The sequence below is a fragment of the Podarcis cretensis genome, assembly GCF_951804945.1.
Source record: "Podarcis cretensis genome assembly, chromosome: 4".
NCBI lineage: Eukaryota > Metazoa > Chordata > Lepidosauria > Squamata > Lacertidae > Podarcis > Podarcis cretensis.
Window position 1 is genome coordinate 41192463 of NC_137173.1, and position 21246 is coordinate 41213708.

At 40.3% G+C, this 21246-nt stretch overlaps 1 protein-coding gene and 1 long non-coding RNA gene across 4 annotated transcripts in view; one reads left to right on the forward strand and one right to left on the reverse strand.

Moving 5' to 3' along the window:
* EPHA6 (EPH receptor A6) overlaps window positions 1-21246 on the forward strand; it is a 347761-nt gene that overhangs the window by 119544 nt on the left and 206971 nt on the right. The gene's annotated exons all lie outside the window — the stretch shown is intronic.
* On the reverse strand, window positions 10570-17127 carry LOC307215551. The gene is made up of 4 exons (XR_013838571.1): window positions 16978-17127; window positions 11449-11540; window positions 10899-11050; window positions 10570-10735 (listed from the first exon to the last, which is right to left on the reverse strand). It is a non-coding gene; the product is annotated as an uncharacterized lncRNA (long non-coding RNA).

A 21246-nucleotide genomic window follows, 5' to 3' on the forward strand; every position in this document is an offset into this window, starting at 1 on the left:
AGGCAAATACAAGGGGGGGGGCATACTGGAAGTGTATAAATCCATGATCCAACTTTACCATCAATAGTGCTGCTCTAGAGTCTTTTCCACAAAAATAAAGGTAAAGGTAAAGGTAAAGGTACCCCTGCCCGTACGGGCCAGTCTTGACAGACTCTGGGGTTGTGCGCCCATCTCACTTAAGAGGCCAGGGGCCAGCGCTGTCCGGAGACACTTCCGGGTCACGTGGCCAGCGTGACATCGCTGCTCTGGCGAGCCAGAGCCGCACACGGAAACGCCGTTTACCTTCCCGCTGGTAAGCGGTCCCTATTTATCTACTTGCACCCGGAGGTGCTTTCGAACTGCTAGGTTGGCAGGCGCTGGGACCGAGCAGCGGGAGCGCACCCCGCTGCAGGGATTCGAACCGCCGACCTTTCGATCGGCATGTCCTAGGCGCTGATGCTTTAACCCACAGCGCCACCTGCGTCCACAAAAATAATGTATAATAGAGAGTGTATTAAAATAACCATAAACATGTTCAGGGATATTAAACACAGTTTGCAGTTTGAAACAGACTAAAATTTTATTATTGAGAGGGACAGATATACTGTTGTTGTTGTTGCTGCTGCTGCTGTTGTTGTTAAGATATATTAGTCACTATTTACCCAAAGGTATCCAAGCAACTTACAGCACATTTAAAAATACAAATGTATAAATACATTATACCACAAAACAAAGAACAACAAAACTCATAGGAGCCACACGGAGCTTAGGCAACACACTAGTAACAAAACAATATTATCTCAGTCCAAAGGTAAGTCTTTACATGGTGCCCAAAAGATGCCAGCAAAGACAGAAGAATGTAGTGGCTGAACTGATGCCTAGAGGAAGCCTGCAAGCTGGATATGAGTGCAGCAGTACTATCCCATCTGTGAAGTAGAGAGGGTGCAGGAAATCTTTTGCATCCTGGGTCTCCAACAACAAAATTCTTTCCAAATATATGTATCTGGGTGTTTCATATGTGTTTCAACACATATCTCAATAAGTTTAAACTGTACTGCAGCATTTAGAAGTGTGAAATTCATATTTTAGATCCACACATTAGTCCAAGAGGTGTGAATTGGATAATTTCATATCATAGCAGCATAAGAAATACTAGAGCCCTTACGATTCTAAGAAAGTGATTAATTCTGTAAATGATGCAGTTGCTGCCCAAATATTTTATTGTTAATTACATTAAAGGTCCTAAATTTTATTATGCTCAAAATGGTAGTATTTTCATATTCACTATATGTTAGCTGCAATAATATCATTACCTATAGAAATATCAGGTAACTCTTACATTAAATTATATGTAACCAGCTTTTACATTAAAGTATACATCAACTGTAGGGACGCAGGTGGCGCTGTGGGTTAAAGCCTCAGCGCCTAGGACTTGCCGATCGAAAGGTCGGCGGTTCGAATCCCTGCGGCGGGGTGCGCTCCCGCTGCTCGGTCCCAGCGCCTGCCAACCTAGCAGTTCGAAAGCACCTCCGGGTGCAAGTAGATAAATAGGGACCGCTTACCAGCGGGAAGGTAAACGGCGTTTCCATGTGTGGCTCTAGCTCGCCAGAGCAGCAATGTCACGCTGGCCACGTGACCCGGAAATCCCTGGCCTCTTAAGTGAGATGGGCGCACAACCCCAGAGTCTGTCAAGACTGGCCCGTATGGGCAGGGGTACCTTTACCTTTACCTTTATACATCAACTGTATGTGTGTGAGAGAGCGACTTACCATGTGACTTATTGTTGTAAAATCCAGATACTTGTTTTTTTAAATACCTGTTTTTCTGCGCTAAAAAAAAGTGTTCTTCCAGCCCACCCCGCTTCAGCCTGAAAGTGAGAAAACTCCTGTGAGAAAACAGCTGTGCTGGTTTAAATGATTCAGCTGACAAGCTGGTACAATTCAGGTTTCAACACCTGATGTTTTTTCTTAGGTACTGTATAGGAAATCAGTGGTCTAGATTTCTTGCAGTGTTTCCTATCACATAGTTGTGGGACATTTTAAAAATAAGGAATTGGGAATTACTGTAACTGGGTTTTTCTTTTTTTAAAGCCTACAGCTTTAAAAGTCTTTTTCATTTTTATTTTTTTTAAACCAAAACTAAATACATATGCCTAAACGGGCATGACTTTAGGCATTTTGAGTCTTCAAACAGCGTGTTTGAATGAAGACTTCTGGATCTGCTGCTCTAATTGATCAAGTAGCCATGGCTTCCAGTCATATCATAAAGAATCATAACAAATAAGCAGATAGAAAACATGTAGCCTCTGTGTGTGTGTGTGTGTGTGTGTGTGTGTGTGTGTGTGTGTGTGTCAAGTTGAACTATGTCTGGTTCTAATTGAAAGATGTGGGGTATTTTTTCATGTTAATTATTTTACAGAATAATTAAGGAAGAGTGAAGGGAGATATAACATGTTAAGTGTGGTGGAACTGCTTTGTATCCACATTTGGAAGATTCTGAGGCATTTCTTTTTTAAGCAGTGAATTTGTATTCATACTATGGCTGATATGAAATCATTTCCCCAACTTCATCTACAAAAAGGTGCTCTCTTATAGTGACTTTTCAGCACGCCCTGCAAACATTGGACATGTGATGCCCGGAACCCAAATCACACCTGGCCCAGAAAGTTTACTTTGTTCTGATTTGATTTGATGATAATTTCCAATCGCCAATGATATTTGACTTTGATTGAAGCCAAATAGTCCTGTAAGTCATGGGGGGGGCGGGGTTTCCACACAATCTAGATATATTGCCAATTTTTTCCACCTGAAAAGCACTTATGAAGAAACTGTATTCATTCCCAAAATAAAAGGTCATTGCATATTGATTCTATGTTACCCTGCACTGTGTCCAGTTGAAAACAGATGTAGATGGTCCCAAGAATGGGTGTGTACGAACACTTGCCCAGTGATGCTGTGGCTAGGCATATACCAAGATGGCAATCACCACTTCATTTGCCTGGGACATGTGGATGAAGGGGGAAGTGTGGGTAACCTAATCAAGGGAAGCTTTTTCAAACACATGTCAAGTAACCACACCCAATCCTTGTGGATGGCAGAATCTAGAATCAATCTAGATTTAAAGCAGCATGTTGAGGACAGACATGAACAATTCCAGATTGAGAAAAACTACATTTTGGTGCTACAAAAAAGTTAGTGTGTATGCAGCCACCATCACTGTCAGGGCCACAAACACCCAGCAAAGAAGAAGCAGAGGGAACTTGAGGAAAGGGAAGATTTCTCAACAGTCCCTACAACCCTCGGAAGCCCTCCTTTCAAACCAAAAATGAAACTTCTGGCTTAGTCTTCATTCAGACAGCTCCCACTACATTTAAAACATTACATCAGGCTCAGTTTTTTGCATACTTTTTTGGGCACGATCCATTTTTAAATTAAGAAGATTTTAATCCCAGTGATCTCAGGGGAGTTGACAAATGTCGATGCATTCTTAACTTTCCTTCAGAGGAAGCAATAGGACAGAAAAGTGGTCAGACTTTGCTGGATCATGCCTGTAGTGTTCGTTTATTGCATATATAAACTTTTTTAAAGGATAGTATTTGCAATTAGAAAGATGGGAAGAGTAGAAAATGTACATCGAAGCTGTTTAAATAAGCCACCAAAAGAAAACCCTTTGTTATACATAGTCAGTGACCTGAAACATTAGACTGTTGGCTCCTGGCTTGTTGATATGTTAATGTGAAGTAATTATTCCAGTGAATTGAAGCTGAAAGTCAACATGTATATTCATTAATTCAGTATAAGCACACTCATTGTTAATCACAGTTGGGAGATCTATTTTCAGCAAGCAGATTGAGAACCTACCCATCATGCTTTGCCAACCATAACATTTGATCACTTTTAATGTTATCTTTAAAAGTCCCATGGAGGAAATATTTGTGATAATGTTTTTAAGCATTCCATATTGCAAAAAAAGAGAACGAAAATAATTATATCACATATCTCTTGCTTTCAATCAAGACTGAATGCCATATTGCATTTATTATAAACTGCAGGGTGTAATTTCACACCACTGTATCATTTGGGGAATTATACTAAACACAAGAATAATTCTCAATTTTGTAATCAGAAAACATTACTTTAATTAAACCTTTAATGCATTATGAAAATCTCATATCTGCTTTGCATAGGGAAACACAGTATTTCAGGACAATCTGCATAAACTAAGGTAAAAGAGACCATAACTTTTGTAGCATTTTATTTTATTTATTTACTTATTTCATTTACCTTAGATCTCCAAGGAGAGCAATGTGATGTACTGTACATGGTTCTCCTTACTTCTCATTTAATTCCCACAACTCTGTGAGGTAGGTTAGGCTGAGAGGCGGTGACTGGCCCAAGGTCACCCAATGAGCTTCATTGCTCAGTGGAGATTTGAACAGTCATCTCCCAAGGTCCTAGTCTGACACTCTAACCACAATGCGACAATGGCATTTAATCTCCATTGTGATAGTATAAAGTGTTTTGGTATTGTTTACTGACCCAGTTCTGTCCAATTTTTCCTTTCTTTTCTCTTATCCGGATCAGCGAAAATTCACAGAAGAGCAAATTTCCATTTTCACTTGTGAAGTCAACAATGTTGTCCAGCCTTTCTTTTAAAATTGGCATTTGATATAATTAAAGTTCATTTTCCAGTTAATTTTAACCAAGCCTCTTGATAATCAGCAGCTTGAAAAAATATTTTGTCCTGAAAAATTTTGCACCACAGTTCCAAGGATTCAAATAAGGGCTCAGCTACTTTAATTTTGAACACCTAATGGCAAGTCCTTACTGCAAAACAGCCAGGAATCAGATTGCACACATTTTACCACCAGTCTGTTTATTTATTGGTTTGTGTTGGCTTGCAAAACAAACCAGTTTTTTTGCATGCCAGCTGCCTTATGCATCCAGCTTACCATACATGCAAATGAAATTAAAGTGACCATTAAACAACATGGCATTTCTGATTGTGACCAAAGAGGGAAATAAAGGGACAGGAACCAAAGACTGAGTGAACTGGGCCACATTTACGATCTGAATAGGGGAAACAAGGTGTGGGATCTAACTAATAACCAACTTTTGAGTGACCCAACCCTGCCAAACGTGAGGGGTAGATTTTCCTCTTCCCATTTACTTAAGACCCACATTTTCAGATGAATGGCTTTCCTGGTCAACCTCCTCCTGGGACTCCATAACTCTCAACAGGTGTTACATACAGGTTGACCCAAAGGTGCTCTTTAACCATACCAACAAGTCCCACAGCCCTGAAGAAAATTTTCAGGACAACTCTTTTAACCTTTAAAGGTGTCTAAGGGTGCTCACCCAACCTTAACTACTGCATAACATCCTGCACCTACCTGCCAATGTGGCCAATTAACCTATGTAATGACTGTGTAATGAAGCCCATCAACAGCTTCATTAACTACGAACCCCAAAATTTAGACCACCTCCAAACAGTGACAAAGTTTTATAGTCATTTTGTAGGGTTTTGTAGTGTGAATCGTGTGTTTTGTAAGGCAATCCAAACTGAGTAATGGATACTCAAACTGGAATCATTGGTATCACCCAGAAATCCAACACTGTCTGGTTCACGCCAAACTGGTGCCAAAGTTTTGTAGTCATTTTGTTGCGTCCTCATGGGAGTCAGGAGCTAAACTGACTGAAATATTGGGTTCTTTATAATATATTTTAGCCAAAGCATTCTTATAGGGAAGTAAGGGAACTTTGAAATGAGCCAGTTCTGCAATTTCAATAGTTCTGTGATTTTCTTTCCTGCCCAATTCTTTCCTTGCCCATATTGAAAATTAAGAGCTGAAAGAACATGCTCCTGTTGTACAATGGCTAACAATGGCCATCTTTTGTCTGTGTCCTGTCTCCCACCATTATCTGGATGCCAACCATAAAGGAATTATTCAGATTTTAAAGGTAGCTAGATTTAAATATGCTCATCTTTAAAGAGGTATGATGAACTCAGAATATTTCCTGAATCAGACAATGCTGGATTTTGAGTTCTGTTAAACAGGAACCCTGGTTTTGTAGCAGGAACCCTACAAAATGACTGCAAACCCTTGGGACCAGTTTGGAGTGAATTGGACAAGGATGGATTTCTGAGTAAAACCTATGATTCACCAAGTAGAGTATGGATTACTCAGTTTAGGGAGGGGATCACAAAAAATGGGGTTCATGCTACAAAACCCCACAAGACTACAAAACTTTGGCACTGGTTTGGAGAGGATCCAAAATTTTGGGGTTCATAATTAATGAAACCTATCACTCATGAGCAAAATTCCTACTCAGCTCCCAGATGGCAACCGGCATGCACTCACATGTCAAGCTTCCCAGGGATTTTCATTTCCTAAGTGACTACAAAGCTACTCACTGCCACACCTGTTTCAGGTGCCATAGTGTGTGAAACAACTTTACAGGTAAACGAAATCCAACCATTTGCATTTAGGTACCTGCTGGTTAATTTGCAGAGCAGGTTGAGAGAGAGAGAGAGAGTTCTTTCCTGTTTTCTATGTAACTGTGGAAAATCCAAGCCCTTTAAACATAGCCAATACCAAACATGATTTTGCAACTCACAGTGTCACAATAAATCCAACATACTATATATGCAGCTTAATTTGTTCTTGGACTTTTGAAGTGTAAATTATTCTCCTCCATGCCCATTTTCTGAAGTGCATATTGTTTTCATCCTATAGTAATTACTCAGAAGACTTATATCTGTGGGACTTATTTTAATGTAGCACTTTGAGGACTGGCCTGCCCATGACAGTATTTGAAGTATTCTTTTTCTAACCCAACCAAGCCTAATGCTATGGCTTTCAATTACTTAGTCCATAGCTTAATGAATCTTTCAACTCATTTTGAGTCTGTTCCTATGCCACCTGCTCCCAGCTGTGTTACCAGATTCGTATGCACATCACAAGAATGCTAATGAGGGCAAGGACCAGGGCTCTGAATGGTGTATAACTGTGATATATCTATGGCAATATTTTTTGCATCATACTCCTTGCAGAATAGCTTTCTGAAAATAATAATAATAAAACACTTTTCCAGTTAGAGCTAATTCATATCCATTAGTAAATGAAAATATTACCTATTTTGGCAGCTTTGCTATCCTGTAATAGGTTCTTTATATATTCAAATTCAAAAAAATAATAATGTCACAATAGTTGGCTAGAGTTTTGTGTTCACAAATCTCTTGCATTAAGTTAACTATCTGAAATGCAGGTTGTCTCTTCTTCCCCCCCAGCTGTCAGGATTAAAATAAATTAGATTACATTAAGATCAATTTAGCAGCAAAATCCAAATTGTTATGAGCAAGTCAGGCAGAAGACTACTTTATAGCCAGGGTATGACCTCACAGTTATGGTTCTTTTCTCAGTCTTTGAAGAGATCAGATTACTACAAGCTTCTCCCCCTTCCCCTTTTACACAGTATTAACTGAAGAAGGAACCCCTGCTGTATTCAGATACTAGCAAAGTGGTGTCATGAACAGCTTTGCTATCTACCAGATACGTCCACAGTAACTTGCAGTAACTCAAGCTAATCAGAGCTGAAGGTGTACTGAAAGCATGAGAAGATTTACCTACTTCCCAGATTGCTGGGCCAGCTTCAAGAGCACTTTGGCCCAGTCAAATACAGAAGGACTATATGGCATTTATGTAATGTGTTATTTTTTAACCTTGGATGTTTGGATCATCTTCTAGAAATGAATATAAACCAAAAACAATTTTTATAATGTGTACAGTAGTGGGGTAACAATACTTAATTGACTTCCTGATACCTGAGCTAATGCTGCTTACCAGGACAGAGAGACAAGGTGGTGGAGAGCTCCATGTAGTGTAAATATATAGCAGGAGTGCCAGATTTGCTGCACTGGGCACCATGGTGCAGAGGGCACCAAAGCAGTGCTGTAGAAGGGAGAGAGGCAGGAGCCCCTGAATGTTAGTGTTGCACAGGGTGCTGCTGTAATTTGAGATCCTGCAGTCCGCCACTGCAGTAAGCAGTAGTGACTCAGCTGTTGAGAAGTTAGGTAAATGCCACACACTCTACCATGCTGTTCATTACTGAATATGTAAGGACATTTAAAAAAAAAATGTTTTCATCCTATGTTTGTCTGACTCTTTGTAAGGAAAAGTTATATATTAAGGCCAAACTGTTAGGAACACATTCCTGGAAGTGAGTTGCCTTGAATACAGTGGGGCTTGTTGCAAACAAATGAAAAATGTAGTGTTTTTAAACAGAAAACATAAATCAAGCACAAGCCTTGCATGTATACATGAGAATTCCTATGTGTCAAAGGAGTACAGTACCTCATTTACTTCAAGCACTTACATTTGCAGGTAAGATTATTTTATTTTATTTTATTTTATTTCAATGTGAATGAGGAAGCTTGTTCATGCAGGAGCTCCATGGGTACTTTGTAGTGGCCACTGAGTTCTGCTAGGCTATAATTTTACTTTTTCATAAGCTATATATAAGTCATAATGAAATCAATGAAACTTGCCCATAGATAACAGATGGCAAGACTGTGTGGTATCTGTCTCCATTAAAAGCATTGGGTTTTTGCCATTGACTTCAATGGAATGTAAATTATGCCCACAATGTGAAACATAGAGAAGTAGGCAACAGACTGTGTTTGGAACAATATTTGTGGCAATAGTACAGAGAAGACCCCTTCCCCTCCCAAAGAGGAGTGAAAGGACATATAATGTAAAGGTAAAGGGACCCCTGACCATTAGGTCCAGTCGTGACCGACTCTGGGGTTGCAGCACTCATCTCGCTTTATTGGCCAAGGGAGCCAGCGTACAGCTTCCGGGTCATATGGCCAGCATGACTAAGCCGCTTCTGGCAAACCAGAGCAGCACACGGAAACACCATTTACCTTCCCGCCAGAGCAGTACCTATTTATCTACTTGCACTTTGATGTGCTTTCGAACTGCTAGGTTGGCAGGAGCAGGGACCGTCACGGGGATTCGAACCTCCAACCTTCTGATTAGCAAGTCCTAGGCTTAAAACCACTCAAATTAAATTGGCACATATGTCATATTGTATTGTGAAGCAGGCTGGGAGATGACTAGAGTCCTAGTGACAGAAGCCTTGCTCTGAAGCAGACTGAATGCTTGTTAAGTTACATAATTCTGCTTACCAAATACCAATTTGCACAGTACTTTCAAGCACAGTTTTGGAACTGAAACAGCCTTGGTCACCCTGATGAACGACTTGTATCAAAAGCAGGATGAGGAATGCAATTCTGCTTCTGCTCCTTGATCTCTTTGTGTTTATTTCTCTCTCTTTTCTCTTTTTTATCCTCTTTGAGGTTTGTCACACCATTGACCATGGTATCCTCTTCAACCAGCTCTGTGGAACACAGTTTTATAGTGGTTCCAATCCCACCTGCAGAGTTGTATCCACAGACTAGCATTGGGAAACTGTATTTTGACTCCACACTGTGGTGCACCACAAGGTACAGTCTTGTCCCCAATGCTGTTTAACATATATATGAAGCCACTGGGTGTGGTCATTCAGAGTTTGGGGGCAAAATGTCATCAATACGCTGATGACACACAACTCTACTTCTCCATAACATCCAAGTCAGAAGAGGCTGTGCTCGAGCTGGATTGTTGTCTAGGTGCAGTATTGGACTGAATGAGGGCCAATAAACTGAGTTTGAACCCTGGGAAGACAGAGGCACTGTGGGTTTGTGAGTTCTGTGTCCAGAGACTGGCCAGTGGCCTGTTCTGGATGGGATTGCACTCCTTCTGAAAGAGCAAGTTATGAATTTTGGAGTGTTCATTGGCATTGGAAGCTCATGTGGCTTCAGTGGCTAGGAGTGCCTTTTACCAACTATGGCTGATACATAAACTATGACTGTTCTTGGAGAGGGATGGTCTGGCCATAGTGATTCATGCATTGGTAAATGCAAAACTTGATTATTTCATTATGTTCTATGTGGGGTTATGTAGTCTCCCACCAGTGTAAAACGCTGCAGCTAAATTGTTGATGGAGACATACTATTGCCAGCACATAACTGGTGCTCAAAAGCTTGCATTGGCTGCCCATATATAACTGGGCTAGGTTTCAGCTTCTGGGCTGTCATTAAAGTTCAGGTATATATCAGTATTAGTCCAAAATTGTTCATTGACCTATTTATTGACTTGCTGTGATTTTACAATATTCTATGACTGCCCTATGTAAATAGCACCTTGCCTGTTTTATTGTATCATAGTGTCCTCCTCTGGTATCAAATACAGAAATGTTCTCCAAATAATGGACACACATTCTTTCTTTGGCTGTGGGACCCTCTGCCCTGTGCTATAATATAACCATATTCTAAACTTGCATCTTCCCCCTGCAAAAAAACCTCAAATATTTTAAAATATGACCTATTAATTTATATTCAAGAAATGCAGTTGTTGATAAGCCGTAAACTTGAATTATATTTAAAAGAGCTGTATATATGAATCAATGGATTTATGTGTCATGTGCTTGACAGTCAGTATGAAACAGCAATTATATTCTTCCTGGTCTATATGTTTCCAGCATTTATTATTAATTTTTCAATCTAAGGAGTTTTGCTGTATTCCCACTTAAGCTTTTGTTTTCAGTTTTTAGCATAATAAGCAGTGTGTGTCATCATAGTTTTAATTTTCATGCCAAGCAGAGAGTGACAGCTGGGAAGCAATATGCAAGACAGATTTGCATCTTCTACGAAACTGCAAGTAGGGAAGAAAAAAAATGTTCAAGTCACCATGTTTTAAATTTTCCTTTGTAAACATTATTTATCTTCCCCACCATAAAACAAATGCTTTTTTACTGATCCCTCCATTAATGTTTCAAATATATGTGCGATGACAAGCAAAACAAAAAACTAATTACACAGTGAAAACATTTTCCTCCCTTTGTGGGGCTTATGGGGTCCAGTTGCATAGCATCTGTTTTAACTCCTTGTTGCAGGAACTTTTAGGGCACTAGTTTGAATGACAAGTAAGCCCACCCTAAGATGACTTTCTCTCCTCCTTGTTGAATTCCTGTGAAGTATAAAACATATAAATTAATCATTTAAAAATGGTCATCTAAAACAGCATTGGTTTAAAATGATGGCTCTGTTATCCTGGCTCAGATAAAACAGAAGCTTAGCACTGAATTTTCATTTGCTTATTAGAGTACAGTTAACTGCTTCCTCCCCATTTTGTTCATCTAAAAGTTCCTTATCCAAAGGTTCACCAGTTTCCACACATCTTAACAAAAATATTATGGTATTTCTAGAGTGTTAAATCTGTAAAGGCGACAAACTCTGATTAAGATACTGTCTCCGTCTACCTCTTTGATGCTACAATCCTGCAACATTGATTCACTTTAAGTTTATTTGAAACCATTGTGACAACCAGCAACATTGTTAAGAAATTGAGAAATATGGGATCCTTACTTTTCATGCACCCCATTTTTACCATTTTAGTTTACGGCATAAGCGTTGACAGTTAGTAGTGACTTCTCTTTCTTCCAATAAACCCATTTCCCCTAGAAAATGCAAGAAATAAAAATCCAGCACAAATATTAGAGTATTATAAAGTGAAAAAATGCTGTCTATTTTAACCTACATGAATGCAATAATTATTGTTCTCTGTTGTTCAGTAAATGATGTGTATAAGACAGGAGTAGTTATGCTGGTAGTATTTTCTAATTTAGTTTTATTATATTTCTTATAAAGAACTATGTATATAGAATGATGATGATGATAATAGTACTAATCTGTAAGTTTGTTATGATTTGTTTATTTGATTTCTATCCATTCTATTCAATCTAGAAGGATCTCCTAGGTGGCTCACACAAATCAATAATGTAAAATATGGGGGGTGACAGATGTAACAGCTGAACCTCAGGTGAGGTGCTGAGCAATGGCAGTTGGATCTTGTGTTACTAGGATGTTCTGCTCCGTCGCTGGGTGCTCCTTTAAAAAAGTAGTATTTTTCTTGAAGACTAAGCATTTGTAAAGAGAGATAGCTTGCTAAAGCAAGAAATGGGTGAGGATAGATCTGCTCTTTCCTATGAGCTGGAATGGCTTATATCCTAATAAATATTTCATAACCATTTTGTGTGTCACAGTATCAGACTATAAGCACTGCTATTCCAGAAGACTGATGTTCTTTATAGGTTATTTTAGTTATGCTAAAGAATACAACTTTAATGAAGTGAAAATGTTTTTTTTAAAAAAAAGAAGAAGTAGGGCAACTTCTGTCTTCTTATCTTCTGTCTTGATTTAATCAAGATGGTTAGTGAGTACTGAATATCGATATATAGGAGTTTTCAGACTACCCTGACAAGACATTCTATTACAGTGGACACAAAAGTGACACAACAGATTTGAGAACTTGCTAACAGAAATATGGGCTGTGGGCAAGTTTTCAGTAGAAATAAAAAGGAAGTGTCAGATAGTGTTTCTTTAGCTGACTTGTTATAGTAATATGTCCATCTTAATTTCTGTTCAGTCAGATTCTGGTAGTTGTTCCTTAACCTGTGCATTTCCTTTGTGTCATCAAGTTTTTCTCCCTGACTGCTGCCCTAACCCTCTTCTGTGTTCCACATACATTGATACAGATAGGAACTTAATTAATTTACTTTTATTTTCTCAGTATTTTGCAACTATTTTCTTGCAGAAGATTGACTTATGTCTTTTGTATAGTATTATTTGAAAATGGCCTGCATTTACAGAACTGTAAGACTAGGGCCCCATCTGCACTTACACATTTAAAGCAGTGTCATACCTAGCTTCCCCCATCTCAAAGAATCCTGGGAACTGTAGTTTATTAATGGTGCTAAGAGTTGTTAAAGGTAAAGGTAAAGGTACCCCTGCCCGTACGGGCCAGTCTTGACAGACTCTAGGGTTGTGCGCCCATCTCACTTAAGAGGCCAGGGGCCAGCGCTGTCCGGAGACACTTCCGGGTCACGTGGCCAGCGTGACATCGCTGCTCTGGCCAGAGCCAGAGCCAGAGCCAGAGCCGCACACGGAAACGCCGTTTACCTTCCCGCTGGTAAGCGGTCCCTATTTATCTACTTGCACCCGGAGGTGCTTTCGAACTGCTAGGTTGGCAGGCGCTGGGACCGAGCAGCGGGAGCGCACCCCGCCGCAGGGATTCGAACCGCTGACCTTTCGATCGGCAAGCCCTAGGCACTGAGGCTTTAACCCACAGCGCCACCTGCGTCCCGCTAAGAGTTGTTAGTACACATCAAATCTTCTCCCAAAGGTATAATTCCCAAAGTTACCTGGGAAGAGGTTTGAATGTTAAACCTCCCTGAGAATTGTAGCTCTGTGAGATCAGCTATTTCTATTCTATGTCAGGTTTCCATGCATTCCATATATCCCTTATGTGTAGGAAAAAATATGATATATATAGATATAGATATAGATATAGATATAGATATAGATATATAGATATATCCCCAGTTTATCTACTATGTATGCTTTTTTCTCTATTATTTACATTTCCCTCCTAAAGTATGAATTTTTGTGTGATTTTCTATGCATTTTTGTAAACCTTGTCCACATAATATATCATTTTTGTGCACATTTTAAACTGAAACTATACTGAAAAATTCAGAGAAGTGTGTAGTGCAGTTGCTAATTGCATTCCAATTCACATATAAGTCTGGAAAATGCAAATTAGGTCCGTTTGCTTTAAAATGCAGGCCAAAGGAAATTTCCCTTCATATCTAGGATTCTTCGCAAGGAAGGGGAAACAGGGGGGAATCTAGAGACTGGGTTATACTTCCAGGAACTGTTTTTTGTTTACTCACTATAAAATACAAAAGGAAGAAGTTGCCTGCTTAGTTACATATTAAAGATTACATACTTTATTTCAGCAATTGGAAAGCAATGTTATATCAGTTCTGGAACATATTCATACTGCATGAACATATATAATGCATATAAAAATAACAGAATGTCTTCCACTGCATAATTCTCCATGACAAAGCAGAGGACAAGTTGCTTGGAAACCTTTAAGATAAAAAAATAAACTTAATCCACTTAACTCCTCTTTGAATTGATTTTCAAAGGTTAACATGCCTATTACTTTAATTAAAGTCCTTCTCAGTTCATAAATTATGTGTCTGGCACTTCAGGGATGCCAGCAATTGTCAAGAAGTAAGGAAGGCCAAAGTGTCCTCCCGAAAGACCAAGGTTAATATGGTCTGAGGACAAAAAGTCTTCTGTCTCAGTGGGGTTATATCACAGCAATTTATATACTGTTGCTCACTGTATTAGCTGTATGTCTGAGTTTCTTAAAAGACTATTATACCTTTTTCTTTAAATCTTTCGGCTCATGGCATTGCAAGTTTCAACCCTGTATGATTATAAATATAATCATACATAATAGCTGTGATTTTGAAATATTAGCCAGTCAAATTAAGTGGTAGTTTTCAATCATGATATTATTTCAGCTTTGAGAACAAGCCCATAAAATTTAGTAACCCACCCAAAAAAGAAAGAAAGAAGAAATCTAGTCTTCCTGCTTGGCATTATAGGATTTATAGCATGTACACAACTAATAAACGCCCTTTAAATGTAGTGTTCTGTACCTGGGATTTTGTGTCTGTTACTCAATGCAGTCTGGAAACCTGAGACCCAAGTCATTTGCTCACATGCATTCTGGGACCAATTAACTATCCTGGTTATCTCAGTGGCCCTAATTATTATAACACTTGTCCTTCTCTTTTGGCCAAATTTAGGAGAAGATTTGAGGGTGTTAAGCTTTGCTTGCTTCAACTGCTGCTGCCTGTGTTTCATGGTGGTTGGTGGTGGCAGCAGTGTTCCTCATAGCAGGCTTCTAACAGCCATTGTTTTCTCCAGAAGTCTCTTCTGCATGATTCTTTATTGCAGTGTTACATTGGTGGCCAGCAGCAGCTGCCAATGGTTGGAGAGGTGGGGTTGTTGCTTCTGCTGCCACCAATAACCCCACCCCTAAAACGTTTGCCCCAATATGTCTGCCATCAATGAAATGCCTCTTCATTCTTTGCCCCCTACAAATGGGGCTATGCAAATCAAGTGGGAATGTTTCACAACAGTTCTAGTAACATTTACTTAGTCCCTCCTTCCTGAGCACAGGAAAGGCTAGCAGAGACTAAAGAAGCACAGGGAGCTTCCAGACCAGCTGTTTATTGAGCATTCATCCTGATATGTTCATGCAGAGGTTATACAACATTACCAGCTAGTGGCTGTTATCCTGCACTTTTTAATACAATTTTTGGTAGTTTTCCTGCCGGATTTTTTGTGGACAGAACAGCGTTGGGATAATTGCACTAGACAGTGTGGGATAACAACCAAAATTTGTGTGAATAAACAGCCCACCTAAAAGCACCCTGAGACTTGATCTTGAACCATCATTTCACATAAATGTATCTTGGGGGGTATTGTGTTTTTTGTTATTGTCTTTTACACTCTGTGTTTTTATGTTGTAAACCACTCTGTGATCTTTGGGTGAAGGTTGTTTTATGAATTACATAAATATTAATAAGGTGTCACATATTTCTCTCCCTCCATTGTAGCAGAGGGCCTGGAGTAACTATTCAGCTTCAACTTAAGGCTTTTGCAATATGGCAGGTTTTAATTTAGGAAATAGCTCTCTGTTTTCCACTGTAATTTGCAACCCTTGCAGCTTCACTTTGTAAAAAACAACAAGAGCAAAGAACAACTGCATACAACTAATTCTGACAGGAAGTGTGGCTCACTGGGGCAGAGAGACACCATGACTTCCAGATGCATCACTTCCAGAAATCATGTCTTCTAGTTTTAAAATTAAGGAATGCTTCCCCTATTCCCATTCTGGAGTATGGTAGATATTAGGTAAAGGTAAAGGACCCCTGACAGTTAAGTCCAGTCGCGAACGACTCTGGGGTTGCGCGCTCATCTCGCTCTATAGGCTGAGAGAGCCGGCGTTTAACCGCAGACAGCTTCCGGGTCATGTGGCCAGCATGACTAAGCCGCTTCTGGTGAACCAGAGCAGCACACGGAAATGCTGTTTACCTTCCCGCTTGAGCGGTACCTCTTTATCTACTTGCACTTTGATGTGCTTTCAAACTGCTAGGTTGGCAGGAGCAGGGACTGAACAACGGGAGCTCACCCCGTCACGGGGATTCGAACCACCAACCTTCTGATTGGCAAGGCCTAGGTTCTGTGGTTTAGACCACAGCACCACCCGAGTCCCTATGTTAGATATTAGAGGAGTTTATAGTGTATTTTTAAGGACATGGCATGATTGTAATATATGGGGGAGGGTTGTTTTGTATATCTTGTTAACCACCTTAGAGGCTTTTAGTTAAAAGCTGAGATAAAGGTAAAGGTAAAGGTACCCCTGCCCGTACGGGCCAGTCTTGACAGACTCTGGGGTTGTGCGCCCATCTCACTTAAGAGGCCAGGGGCCAGCGCTGTCCGGAGACACTTCCGGGTCACGTGGCCAGCGTGACATCGCTGCTCTGGCCAGAGCCAGAGCCAGAGCCAGAGCCGCACACGGAAACGCCGTTTACCTTCCCGCTGGTAAGCGGTCCCTATTTATCTACTTGCACCCGGAGGTGCTTTCGAACTGCTAGGTTGGCAGGCGCTGGGACCGAGCAGCGGGAGCGCACCCCGCCGCAGGGATTCGAACCGCCGACCTTTCGATCGGCAAGCCCTAGGCGCTGAGGCTTTAACCCACAGCGCCACCTGCGTCCCCTAAAAGCTGAGATACCTGAGGCTTTTAGTAAAAAGTAAGAGTACCCAAAAAGCTGTTGCTTTCAGAGGTAACTAATATTAACAACGGGTGCTTTATGGCAGAATCTGCTTATTATTTTCAAAATGCCAGCTCAAGGGAATCAAATACACCCACGCATAGTTTTGTGCTTCAATACAATAGGTAACTGAAGCAATAATTAAAGCTGCTACAGATACTTGTTATTCAAACTGACTGGCTTTTAGAAGACTTACCTCATTAGGGTAACAGTAGTGATGCCTTATGCAGTGGTGTCAACTGTTAGAACTTTGGCTGTGATCTTGTCCCAGAAGTGCCAGAAGTTGTGTGATTTTATGTCTATTCTGACATTTTTGGTTGTTTTAAGCTTCCACCAAGAAAATCCGAGCACTGTGCTGAATACATCATTTAAACATGTATTTTAATATGTGCACCTCATAATGTATTACAGTTTATGTTCTTGTGTACACAGATAACTTTTGACTAAGGATTGGGGCAAATAAAACTCAAGGGGAACACTTTGGATGTACATCTATGTATATACATAAAAGTAAAGGTGAGAGAGTACAGTAAAGGTGAGAGAGTACAGATGCTTCGGGTTGCGCAATTTCTGGTTGTGCACCACACCAAACCCGGAAGTACCGGAAAGGGTTACTTCCAGGTTTCTGCGCTTCTACATGTGCAGAAGCGCTAAATCGTGCTTTGCGCATGCACAGAAGCGCTGAATCGTGACCCGTGCGTGCACAGACATGGCGCTGCGGGTTGCGAACACTGCAGGTTGCGAACGTGCTTCCCGCATGGATCACGTTCGCAATCCAAGTGTCCACTGTATTGTCAAGACTTAACTAATAAGAACACAGATTCCTTATTCCCTGATTGGCACAGCTGTTTAACACTGTGATTGATAGATATTGCATACTTATGAGAAGAACTGCATAAGCAGCTGCTGCTTTTCTGTGACATCATCTGCACATTGCTGACCAAGTAATCAGCTTTTGAAACTAAGCAGCAGCTAGTCTCTTTGACAGTGGGAGCTGAATTTCAGAAATGACTGGCTGTTATTAAATTTGTTTTTAGCATTTACAGCTGGCAGTAGATGTCATTTTGGGGGTAAATCATTAAAATGATGGCAGCATGGTTAGCTTCCTAAATATATTTTTTAAATTACTAGCAAACTTCTGACATTAATAATAATAATAATAATAATAATAATAATAATAATAATTTATTATTTATACCCCGCCCATGTGGCTGGGCCTCCCCAGCCACCCAACCATACCATATACTATAAGATATGGTGAATAGCTGCACATTCAATAAAGAAAAGAGAACTAAGCTTACAGTGCAAGGGGTTTTGTTCTTAAGGATATATCCAAATTAGGAAAATAAACTTTCAGCATGATTTTTGTTTGAGCCACTTGCCTCCTATGAGACATTAACAGGGGGGAATGCTTTGCTTTGGCAATGATTTCTTAGGCAATTACAGAACTCTCATATAAACATTTGCTTATAATATCTCTGAAAGGAGACATTTAGTGTCACCTCTTGAAGCCTGGATAGGCAGTGTAGGATTTCCTAGTCAGAATCCAGCCTTTGGCCATCTATGCATATTTTGATAACCCCACCTGGCAGTATATGTTTGTAAACTACAGAACACGACAGCAGATACCATTTGTTTTAATAGGAAGGACAAACATAACTTTACATATTCATATGTTAATGCTTTTGCCTAAGAGGAAGTGGCAACATAATTCGTATCATTTTCGCCTCCTGCTGCTCCAGGAGGGAAATCCAACCTATGTGCACGTTTGTGGCTCTTGCTTTCATTTCTGCTTCCTGCTGCGGCTGCTGTAAGACAGTCAAAGCAACAGCGGGGGGGCACGAAATAAAGGGGAAACATAGGGGGAAGTGGAAACACTGCAGCTACTGTTGTCATTTTGAATTTGACACATTCTGCAACCTCACAGTAGCTGAGGGGCAAATAGATTTCTTTCTGAACTTCCCAATTTAACTGCAGACAGAGAGAAGTGCCCACATTTATTGCTGAGAGAAATAATGAAAAAGCATTTCCCCTACTCTGGAGGGCTTGGGATTCATATTCTTAATAAAAAGATGTCAAGTGGGGCCTGGAAAGGTTGTCACTGATGTAACTTAAGATGTGGAATTAGGAGGAATGACCTTCTGACATGCATTCCCCTGTGATTGATGAGCAGAAGGAAACTTGTACACCCTCCTCGCTAAATATAACACGAGTATAAAGCTTTTTGCAAAAGCAAAAGGAAAAGCATTAAGCATCAATAATAAGCCTGAAACCAGGTTTCTAATAGGGTAGTAGTTTTAACTCTTCTTTAAGGACTTCCTCGTGTCACATTACCTCTGGCTGCCCAAATGTCCATCACATCTAATAGTCATAGCTTTATGATGGCATGATCTTACTTTGGGTTTTAACCTACAAGATGATTGGAGAATCATACCATGCATATTATCTGCAACAGTTGAGATCCAGATCTGGCTTGTTCTGGTCATTTTGATTGTTTGGATGTCCTCATGCTTTACAAATATGAGTACCAGGGTCTCCACCCATTAAGAAGTGTGATGGTCCCTTTCTTTCTCTTTCTGGCCATTTTCTGTATAATGAGTGAAATGTGTTAGTGACCTTTGTCTCAGCATAGGTTGAGGCAGTAAAAAAGGGGTCACATAAAATATTTTGACAAATTTTTGATACTGGGAATGTTGCAAAAATGCACATTTCTACAGGAACAGCTTCCAAGTCACAGTCATGGCGGTAGGGTGAAGAACAGCATAGTACACATGCCTTCCCATCGCCCCGGTCCTTGGACCAAAAAAAATCACTCCTAAGCTAAACAATGCTGTTTTTAATTTTAAGCACACAAATACTGTAACAGTGGGAGAAATGCCAGGTTACATAGCTCACAGAACCAGAATTGCCTCAGTTTAGGGAAAGATTATTATACTGGCAGCACGTTTCAAATCCTGTATAGACTCTGGTTGTTATTGATATATTGATAGTTATTATGAGGAAAACAAATTTATGGGATATAAAAGGGAAAATCCATGGAAGATGTCACTCTAAAACTTCTTAATAAGCACACTTTAATATTTTGTTGCAATATTAATTTATTTGTGCTAGGTTATTAAGCAGAGCTCTTACATACAGTGGTGGAGCTTCATGCTCTGGCACCGGGGGGCGGAGAGCAGGTGGGGGCTGGGCTGGCACGCGTCCCAGGGGCGTGGTGTGCTGCCCGCAGGGGCACAGTGCGCGTCCTGGGGGCATGGTGCCAGCTCGGGTGGGGGAGCAGCCACAATGGCACCCCACCGGGATCGTGCTGCCCGGGGCAGTGCGCTCCCCCTGCATTCCTCTTCCTCCACCAGTGCTTACATACTCAGTACAACACTGTTAGAAGAGGATGCTTTTTTCACCTCCATCAAGCCTGCACAATGCAGTCTGTGGTTTTACCTCCCATCAGGGTTTGACAGGAATATTATTCTAGTATTGCCAGAAGCAAATGGTGACCACAAAGGTGTGTTGTGAAATTTGCTGCAATATTGTAGAGGATGTGGCAGACCTGATGAAGTGTTTTTGGAAATGTTGTTTGAGCTGAGAGGTGCACTCAAGCACCTCTGGTGCTTCTGGTCTTGTGTGTTTAATTACTGTTTAATCAAAAGCATTTATATCCTTCCTTTCTGATTCAGGACTGAGAGATCCAAGGTGGCTAACACAACAAATTAAAAAAAGCAACTCAGTATAAAACATGAAAGAGGCAGACTGGTTTTTTTTTTTTTTAATTGAATAAGCAAAATAATAGCAGGAAAAAAGAAAACCAGGCATCATGAAAGAACAGGCTTGTAAAACTTAAAGTGTCTTCAGCTAGCAACAGTATGCCACCAGAGAGAGGGCAAGATTGATCTCCCATAACTAAGAACTCCAGAGTCTGAGATTTTGGCACAAAAAATATTATCCTTTGGGTTCTTACCAGTTTCTCTTGAGAAGCAGATGGGACATACTGAAGGATCTCTAATCCCCACTTCACATAAAGGAGTTAGCAAGATCATAGGAAGCTGCCTTATACTGAGTCATACTATTGGTTCATATAGCTCTGTATTGTCTACCTTGATTGCTAGTGGTCCTCCAGTGACCAGTACTTTGAATTGTAGCTGAAACTGACAGCAAGTTCCTACAGCATAAAAGAAACTTTAGTTGGACTTTTCAGAGGCAGCCTGACATAGAGTGCATTACACTAATCCAATCTTGATATAATTTTAAATTATGTGTGACTAATTGTGACCAGCTCTGCTTTATCCACACAAATGGGTGAAGCTAGCACCAGACGAAGTTAAACAAAAACACTCCTGAGCAGAGATACTAAAAAGATATTGCAGATTTGATTTTAACCCCATGCAGAATAGCTTTGAGTTCTTCTACTGCTAGCTCAACAGCCATACTGACCAGGGTCACTTCTCTCTACCTTACAGCAGTAGTTGGG